Here is a 10,490-nt window from a genome sequence, read left to right as displayed (position 1 = left end):
ATTCGCAGCGTACTGCGGGACCAATAATACCCTCTCCCAAAACTTAGCGGTGATCTCTGCCACAGTCTCGGTAGTCTGCTACAAATCCTGGAACTCTCTTGATATGTGTATATCTATATATATTTTTTACATCATATCTTAATACTTTTAGCTATAATTATGCTTATTATAGAACAAAAGGTACTTATTATATTTAATATCTGTTATGTAGCATAAAATACATGCTCGGAAGCAACATGGAAGTTGGAAGCAGGAAAATGCGAGCTTTGGCAAGAAGAAGACACAAGAAGGATGTTGTTGGACAACTTGACACCTTGTCGGTATTTTACTATATCTCATGACTCGTAACTCAGATTGACAAGATTCAAAATGATCTGAAAACTAGACACAATTTCGGATGACTTTCGTGTTTTGAAAAAAGTCGGATTTTTAACCACCACGACGTGGTGAATGGAATATTCGCGATTCTTGGCGCCGACTTGGAGAATACGGGATAAACTTGAGGACCACGACGTGGTGCCTTTTCCACGTCGTGGTGTAGAGATTTTTGGTAACTATATATATCTCGGACATTAGGTCGATTCCAGAGGAGAGAGGGCTGAAGGCTGCAACTATTAACGAAAAAATACCCTTCCAATACCCCTTTGAGGGCAGAATTCAACTAGAGATCAAAGGATAAAGAGATTGGAGTAATGATTCACATCTACACATTCAGTTTTCTTAGTTTAATCACGATTAGTCTAGTTTCCCTTATGTTTATGTGTTTTCTAGCTATGATTATGGGCTAAAAACCCTTGCTTTCGTTTAGATTAGATGAACTCCTAAATACTATGTGTTAATTTATTGTTTGATGGATTTGGTTTTGCTTTAAATATTGTTTGATAAATCTAAACCTAGCTAGTTAAAGTTTCTATCTTTATTGCCTAGTCTCAAGTTTTGTGTAGTTAAACTGCAGTTAATTGCATGAAAATTGATTTACCTAGTTGTTTATGACCATTAAATTGCTAGAGCTAGAGATTGACCATATCCTAGTGTAGGTAATAAGTTAGTTGCTTAATTGTGTTAGAGAGCAGTATTTGATCATAATATTTGCTTGATTACTAGACTTGACCATAGAATAGTAGTTTGTAGATTCTATCATTCAGAGTCCAAATTACATTTAAAATCAATTTAATATCCTTAACTTGCATGATCATTTGGGTTAAAGTTGTTAAATTGAATTATGCTAGTTAGTCTGACCATGGTGACTAGTAACTTTTATTTGGTAACTAAAGGAATTAAATTAATTAATCCATTGACTTGAAATCAACCATAGGAAGAAGGAGGGATTCGAAGCTAAACGAGAGTATATTTTATTCTTGGTTTTAAATCTTCTCTCTAGTTGTTTACTTTAGTAATTAGTTTGTTATTTTAATTTAAGTTTTTCTGAACTTGTAAAATCAGATAAAAAAACCCCCACTTTAGTTGTTTTTCTTAGTTTAGCTTTTAGTAATTATTTTATTAATTAAATACCGTTCCCTGTGATCGACACCCGACTTACCCAAACTATACTATAATCTGACTAAGTACACTGCCTATAGGTTCATAGTTAGTATAAGTTTGTTAGGTTATAAATTTAAAAGTTGATAGGTATAATTTGTGCACATCAAGTTTTTGGCGTCGTTGTCGGGGAACGGCTTATTTGATTATTAGTTTAATTGCTTTTAGTTATTCGCTCCTTTTTGCGGGGTAGAAACCACAAAAAGTTACTTTTGTTTCATTTGTTTATTTTAGCTTTTTTTTCTCTGAGACGCAACCACGTCATGGTAATCTTCACCACATCGTGGTCTCGCTCCAATTAGTTTTTCGTTTATTTGTTTTTTTTGTTCTTTTTACGCGTGTTTTTCTAGTTTTATCTTAGCAGGAAAAAAATGGGGGACATCACGACCATGTCAATGGAAGAATACAAGCGACATATGATGAACGACAATAGATGGGGCCTTTATCCACAAAAAATCCCAGCCACGACAAAGTTTGAACTTTCGGGGCACATTATCAATATGTTAAGGGAACTACCTTTTTATGGGAAGGAGCACGAGGACGCTTATGAGCATATAGAAGAGGTGGTGGAGATTTCACATTATTTTCATGCACCAAATGTGAGTAAAGATGCGGTGATGCTTCGACTTTTTCCGGTCACATTGAAGGGTGAAGCTATGGAATGGTTAAAATCACTTCCTTTTGGAGCAATCACGACATGGGCTGATTTTAAGACAGAGTTCATAAACCAGTTGACCCCTCCTTTAAAAGTGGCAAAGCATAAAAGAAACATACAAAATTTTCAACAATTAGAAGGGGAGTCGCTATACGAAGCTTGGGAGCGTTACAAGAGATTGTTACGACATTGCCCTCAACATGACTTCAATGTGCAACAAGAAATCTCGATATTTTATGATGGAGTTAATGTGTGCACTCGTCAACTTCTAGACTCGCAAGGGCCCATTGCAAAGAAGAATCCGACAACAAATAAAGCTTTGATTGAAGAATTCGTTAAGCATTCAAGAGAGTATCACAACTCAAAGGAGGATTTCACTAGAGGAAAGTCAAGTAAATATGGAGGTCGAGATACTATCAGTGCAGTAATTGCAAAGCTCGACGCAATGCAAGAAAAGATCACAAAAATGGGTGGATCAATTCATGATAGATGCAGAGCTTGTAGGGGACCCCATTCTACTAAGGATTGTGAGGTGGAGTACAAGAGAGAACGAGATGTGAAAGAAATTCAAGAACTTAAGTATGATCTCTACCAAATTGAGCAAGTCCAATCAGAGAAAATATATGCGCTCGAGTCAATGTTTGTAACACCCCGTTTATTAAAGAAATAAATAGACAAATTAACGAATGAATAGTAGCCCTAAAATCAATAATAATATAGCAGGGTGTTGGTCTCGAGATTGGGGGTTAAAAGTGTAAGTTCCGGAGTGGTTTGCAAATTTTTATGAAGGCAGGGACTGTTTGGTAAATTATTGGGACTTGATTTGAAGAGATTTTGGAGGTTAAGGGGCTGAAGGGTAATATATGGACTTGAGTTGAAAATAGATTATAGGGGAGGGGATGTTTGGTAAGTTTTGGACCTAAAATGAATAGAATTTATAGAATCAGGGGCTAAAGGGGTAAATGTTGGATTAAATTTTAAAAAAAGATCCTATGGGGAAGTGCCAGACTTGTTAAGTGAGCAAAGTTTTAAAAATGGACGGGGCTTATACCCGTCACCACCTTACCATTCAACCCTAAACCTAATGATATGCAGCCGCCGCCACCATCATGCGAACCTTCTTCAAGCGCCGCCGCCTAGCTGAGAATCGACCGCCTTGGTCGCTGTCGGTGACGCCCACTGTCGATGAAGCCGGAAACCCGAAGCCCAACCTCGCATGCTGCCGGAAAATCGCCGATATCGATGGAGGAAACCGGGAACGACGAAGTTCAGGCCACGAATGACTAGAAGGCCCTCGGTAAGGTTAAGCCGCGACTTATATATCCCGTCTTTTGTTCTTTTCGTTGGCTTGACGCCGTGAATGACGGCTGTGGTCGCCGGTGGTCCTTGAACCGCCGTTTCTTCTTGTTCCGACGACGACAGCCTCCTAGTCGGCTGTTGGGAGCTTTGATCTCGAGTCGTTTTCATGTATGTGTTGTTGCCACGAGTTGAATGTGTTGGCATGTGTGTTTTGGCTAGAAAATCCACCGCCACCACCTCAAGGTGGTGGCTGCCACCGTTTTCTGCCGCCACCAGCCACCGTGAAGGGTGGCTGTGTGTGTGTGTTATTGTGTGTGAGAGTGTGTACCTTGTGGGTGTGAAGTTGTACATGCGATTTTTGGCAGGAACTACCACCACCACCACCGTCTTGTGCCGCCGTCGACCACCACCGCCTGAGGTGGCGATGGGTGGTGTTCGACCTAATCAAACACTAATGGGCCTAGTGGAACCCTAATCAACCCGATAGCTTAAATTGGACTTAGTGGGTTTGTGTTTTGGGTTGGAAACCCTAATTAGGGTTTAGAAAACCCGAATTTTAGAAAATGTTAGTTTTGAACTATCGGGACCCACGTGTGGACCAGTGGACTGAAGTTATGACCTATGTTGATTCCATTGTATGATGGCTTGGTGGAATAATGGACTTAATGGGTTAAGTCCTCAATGGGTTAAGTGAGAACACCTAACCCTAATCATCATTTCATGTGAAAACCCTAATTGCACTGGGTTTTGAGTTGGGCCTTTTCTGTTGGGCCTAGATGTTTGGACTATTGATGGGCCATCCAAGAACAAGTATGGACTAGAATATTTGGATTAGGCCTTAGGATAAGGCCCATTGGACAGTCTTAGTCCCAATTTGGAAAATTGGGCCATAGATGGGCCATAACTGGGCCTTGATGATTATGAGATATTGGACCATCAGAATGTCAAGTGTTGGACCAAGAATAAATGGTTGGGCCTTAAGGCAAGACCATGTAGAGGTTTGGGCCCAATTTGGAAAATTGGGCCATAGTTGGGGCTTGGTTGACTATTGGTATTTTGGGCCTTTAGAGTATGAGTTGGGCCTTGGTCTTGGACCAAGCTATGTTAGGGGTAAATGGTCCTTTTACCCCAAGTGTGTATTTTAGAGTTATGCATTGGAAACCCAAATGGTTAATTGGGTTTTATTTGATGTTGACAGTCTAGGGATCTGTCAGCTAGCAGCCAGAGATTTATTCGCGGGACTTCAGCAGTGCGAGGCGAGTCCTCTTCCAGTAGGAATGGGTCTAAGGCACCAATGCCGGCCCGTGTAGTTTATATGTTCTTGATAGGAACACGGAGTGTGGGCGGGGCCCGTATCTCATTATTACCAGAGTATAGATACCAGTCAGATTGTTGGATAGCTATACTTGTTGTCTGTGTGATATATGTATGTGGTTGTTTATGTATGTGAGTGTGGGCGGGACCCGTATCTTATTATTATTCGAGTGTGGGCGGGGCCCGAATTTCATAGCAGCCGAGTGTGGGCGGGGCCCGAATCTCGTAGTATTATTTGAGTATGGATATGTGACTGCTTGATAGAATTAAATATACTTGTTGTATGTGTGATACTTGTATGCATGTTAGTAGCGGAGTATGGGCGGGGCCCGAATCTCCTAGACAACAGAGTGTGGGCGGGGCCTGAATCTCCTAGACATCAGAGTGTGGGCGGGGACCGAATCTCCTAGACAACAGAGTGTGGGCGGGGCCCGAATCTCCTAGACAGCAGAGTGTGGGTGGGGCCCGAATCTCCTAGATAGTGGAGTGTGGGCTGGGCCCAAATCTTCATGAGAGTGGGCGGGGCCCGTATCTCCTAGTTGCATGTTATGTGTATGGTATGTGGTAGTTTGGGGAGACTCACTAAGCTTCGTGCTTACAGTTTTCAGTTTTGGTTTCAGGTACTTCGGTTATCAAAAGAGGAGCTCGGGATGATTGCAGTGCACACACCGTTTGTTCAGCCTGGGATGTTTATACTCTGATATATTGACAGATGTTATGATATTCTTGAGATACACGATTTATGATTTTTACATGTTGAATGATAATTATGGTGTTATTAATGATTTAAAACGAAAATTTTAGACTGTATTTTTGGGATGTTTCAATGTTATTTAGATTCATGGAAGCTAGCGAAAAACAACATGATGCTACAGATGCATTACTTAGAGAACAAAAAGAATCTATTTTTAGTATATGTACGCAAGTGGTGCAATTAACAAGGCTTGTACAAGAAAAGCTACCGAAGTCACCTTCACGAAAAATTGAGTCAATCCAAAACGCTCAAGCCATGGCCGTTTATACAGAAGAAAAAGATGAATTGGTGCATATGAAGGACCTTGAGGAGGAGTCTAAGCAGTCACTCGAAGTAAAAAAGAAAGAAGAAGAAGTGTATCGTGAAGCTGCCCGGTCGCCACGACGTGGAGGCAATGGTGCCATGTCGTGGGAAATAAAAGAAGATTATGATTTTTCTCTTGTTCAGCCGTATCGACGACCTCTTCCTTTCCCATCCCGTGCCAAGGAAAATCTGGTAAAGCAAGGAAACACAATGTTCATGGAGCATAAAGAACTTGAAGAGCAATTGGAAAAAGAAGTGAATTATTCAAAACCTCCAGTTTCAACGCCTATGATTTTTGAGGTGTTTGCTTTTACAAGACCACAAGATCAAGTCACGGAGCCTATTAAAGAAAAAGAAGTAGAGAGTGATGAGTCTCATTTTGACAAGAAAAACCCGGAAAGAGATAAGAAAAAATCTAAAGACACGAGAATGAGGAAAGAACCCAAGAGGAAACATAAAGAAGATGCCAACCCAAAAATGCAAGAAAGTTCAAGAAAGGCATTGAATAGAAAGGTTGCTTACAAACGAGTAAGGTTCAAGATGATGGAGAATGGGGAGGTTACACTTCCACCTGACGCAATGTAGAGTGGGAAGGAGTCCGGCTCACGACTCTTCAAAAAGAAGCGCTTCTCGGGAGGCAACCCGATATTTTTAGAGTTTGCATTTTCTTTTCTTTTTTATTTAGTTTTAGTTTTATTTTTCGTTTTAGTTCTATTTTACCTTAATCGAATGATGATGTGTTTCTCTAGTTCTTGATCTTATTTTGTAGTGTTGAACGAAAGTGAAACGGTGAAGAAACTTAATTTGAAGAAGTCGTGCGATTTTTGAAGATCATAATTGAAGAACAGGTTTTTGAATAAGTGTGGGGTTCCCACATAATGAAGAGAAAAGCATTTTGAAGCATATTTACTGAAAAGAAGAGTAGGAATGGTCTTACACATTACAAAGAGTTGATGCCCACCTGTTTCAATCTTAGAAGATTCTCTGAGAAGACACCACGACGTGGACATCATCAACACGTCGTGGCAAAAATTTTAATCGCGACTGAATCTGACTACATCACGATGTTGCATCCTTAAACCACATCGTGGCGACATTATTTTTCTCGACCTTGATGACCATTTGCTCAACACCACGACGTGGTGTTGCTTCCCCAAGTCGTGGCAGCGGTTCAACACGTTTTTCAAGAATGGTTCTTTGATTTCATTCGATCCGGCACATTTGCATTCACAAGAAGAAGGTCCAGAAGTACCGTTTCCAACAATTATAAAATACGTTCAAGTTTTCCACACTTCCAGAGTCAATCTCACCGCTACTACCCCAGGGGAGTCTGTTCTTTTTTTTTCTCCCTTTTATTGCTTTATATTTTTTTTTTGCATACAATGAGGGCATTGTATGTAATAAGTGTGGGGTAGGGGGTCGAAAAAGTAAATTGCTAGAAATTTTTAAAATTTTTAAAATTTTAATAGGTTTGAGATAATAATCTAAAAATTAAATATAGTGATAATTCAAAAACTTAAGTTGCTAGTGTTGTGTGGGATGATCCAATGCGAGTTCAAATGTTTAATTGAGCCAACATATGTTATAGTATATTTTTAGCTATAATTATGCTTATTATAGAACAAAAAGTACTTATTATGTTTAATATATGTTATGTAGCATAAAATACATGCTCGGAAGCAACATGGAAGCTGGAAGCAGGAAAATGCGAGCTTAGGCAAGAAGAAGACACAAGAAGGATGTTGTTGGACAACTTGACCCCTCGTCAGTATTTTGACTATATCTCATGACTCGTAACTCCGATTGATATGATTCAAAATGATCTAAAAACTAGACACAATTTCGGATGACTTTCGTGTTTTGAGAATTACTAGTTGGGCTATGGATTCCTAATAGAAAGGGATTGGACGAAATCTTATGGAAGCCCATAAGTATTTCGTCCAAGGGCCTTCTAGAAAGGGGTTCATGGGTTGCTTAAGGCCTAAGCAAGGAAATTAGGGTTTCTATGTTAAATCCCTAATAGCCTCAACTATAAATAGATCCCCTAGCTTGGAGATTTCGTCCCTATGAGTTTCTAGGTAGTCTTATACGAAATCCTTCCCTCTCCTAAAGTTATCCTCTTGCATTGGGTGTTTGTGACTCCATTAGAGGTGCAACACTTGGGGCACTAGGATTTTAGAAGTCAAGATCAAGAAGGATTGTGATTATTATTGCTACATAACAATCAATGTAATGTTTCTAACCCTAATCTTATGTCAATTTTGATAATAACATGTTAGATCTAGGGTTTATGCTTTGGTATTCAATGTTGTATGTTCAAATTAGAAAAACCTAGATCAAAGTAATTAGGGTTGCATGTACACCATAGGAATGATGTTATGCTCATAACCCAACAGTGGTATTAGAGCCTAGGTCGTTTTTCTAGTTGAATAGATGCAAAAGTGAACTGCCAAAGGATCAAAAAGTCGAATTTTTTGCTGTCTGCGAAGCCGACTCGGCGAGTCCATCAGTGGACTCGACGAGTTGCATGAACTCGGCGAGTCCATCGGTGAACTCGGCGAGTCCAGGGTTCTTTTGACGAGATTTTCGATTTTTTGAGCAAATTTTGTTAAGGATAATTACCAAAACTCGTTTTTATTGCCTAAAATCGATTTTTTATGTTTGGAATGATTATACTTATCAAAATTAATGGTTTTGGTTAAATATGGATAATATAGGATTATTATGAGTCAAATATTTGACCTAGTAAGTTTGAAAAGTTTCAATTTACACCCTTTAGGTTTTATAGTTTAAATTTGAACTTAAAAGTTTTAGTTTTTGAAATTTAAATAGTTAAACCCTAATATTTTGAAAGGTTTCAAAATTTGTCCTCAACTTTTGGAATTTAAAATTTAATTAAAATGTATTAATTTTGAAATATTAAATTCTAGAACCCTTTTTTTTAAAGAGAAATTCTAGAACCCTTAAAAGACCCACACTTTCATATTTGACAATTGTTACTCAAAAAAAATGCTACTTGCATATTCATAAAAACAATATTTTTCATTGATAACTTGTTTACATAAGACTGGATACAAACCGACTATTACAAAGTGTTATATATTACATAACTTCCCAGGATACTATAATTTATACATACATGAGTACAAAATACAATAGTTTCAAACTATTCAAAATCTTCCAACAGTATACGATTATACTGGTTATTTATCTCTTGCAATTTGTTAAACATTGAGAGGGGTAAGCGGTGACGCTTAGTGAGTTCAATAATAGATACAATATAACGTTATGCCATATATATATACTTCAATATGGCAGAAGCAAAGAGGAACAAGGAACAACAAAGGCATATGTGAATCATGTGACAAGCTTTCCATATCAATCAATGATTTGATTCAAAGATATACAATCAATGAGACATAACAATTTACATACTTGATATACATCAATAAAGCTTCGGCCCAAATGGCACATAACACATACACTTTCTGATTAAACATTTTGGTAGATTTCAGGCTTTCAGCCCTGTCTAACTTTCTGTCAATGCCATAGAATAGAAGTCATTCTCTTACGAGACATGCTCTACATGGCCAGAGGCTACATACCAGTATCACCGTGAATCTAAGTCCTTTCACTGATCACATGGTCAAAGGTATAGCTTTGCTATCATAAATAGCAGAAATAATAACAACGGAAAAGCACATAGCACATATAACACATAACATACAATTGTTCCTATATATTGAACTCACAGTGAAATAACCGGGGGTTAAAATAGTAATTTGTGCAACACTTCGTTACAATAATAAAGTTCCTTCGTTGAAAACCAGGAGTTTTATTGAAAAAAGGGCCTTGCGAAGGTTGAGCTTCAAACCGGAAAGATAAATTTATCGGGCTTCTCGGGCACTTCGGAACGTATTTTGGGTGTTAGGAATGATTCCGGGGCTTCGGGGGATTAAAAATGGCTTAAAAATAAAGTTTAGGGGTGAAAAAGGGGCAAAAATCAAACATTACCCGGGAGATCTCGCAACCCCCCCTCCCCCCCTTTATAGGGTGCGAGACCGAAGATCAGCAGCTAAGAGGGCTCCACGCGGCAGCAAATGCGAGGCTCGGATCCGGAGGGGAGGCAGCTGGCGCGCTTCGGACAGGACACGAAGATGGCACGCGTCGGACCGAAGGCTGTACATACGTCCGAGCCTCAGAAGACGCCACGGATGCGAGGCGCGTCGGTTTCCCATTGGACCGCGGCTTCGGCCGAATCAGCGACTGACACGAGGCAGACACTAGGCGGCTTCGGGTGTGAGGTGACGTGGCGGTTACTGTTCATGCGAAATTATCCGGTTTTCAAGGATTTCTCGATTTTTGAGCCAAAAACTTCCGAAATTCATAACTTTCGCATACGAGCTCCGTTTTTGACGTTCTTTATATGCACGCGTAGGCGGGAATATACTCTACAACTTTTATTTAGACTCCGTCGGCTAATTTTGAATTTGTTTTTAATATTATTATTTTTAACAGACTCGGACAGGAAAATCCGTTAAAAATTCATAACTTCTTCATCCGACGTCCGTTTTCGTCAGTCGTTTTACCGTTGTACTACTATTGACGAGACCTTCGATTCTCGTT

At 39.3% G+C, this 10,490-nt stretch overlaps 1 non-coding gene across 1 annotated transcript; it reads right to left on the bottom strand.

Moving 5' to 3' along the window:
- Window positions 1-2,294: 2,294 nt before the first annotated feature.
- LOC145135377 (small nucleolar RNA R71) lies at window positions 2,295-2,401 on the bottom strand. Its single transcript, XR_013719838.1, has one exon. It is a non-coding gene; the product is annotated as a small nucleolar RNA R71 (small nucleolar RNA).
- Between the last annotated feature and the right edge of the window lie 8,089 nt (window positions 2,402-10,490).

The sequence above is a fragment of the Lactuca virosa genome, chromosome 8 (genome assembly GCF_052849685.1).
Source record: "Lactuca virosa cultivar CGN04683 chromosome 8, Lactuca_virosa_CGN04683_v6, whole genome shotgun sequence".
Taxonomy (NCBI): domain Eukaryota; kingdom Viridiplantae; phylum Streptophyta; class Magnoliopsida; order Asterales; family Asteraceae; genus Lactuca; species Lactuca virosa.
Note: the sequence above shows the minus strand (reverse complement) of the source record. Positions and strands in the feature narration are given on the sequence as shown.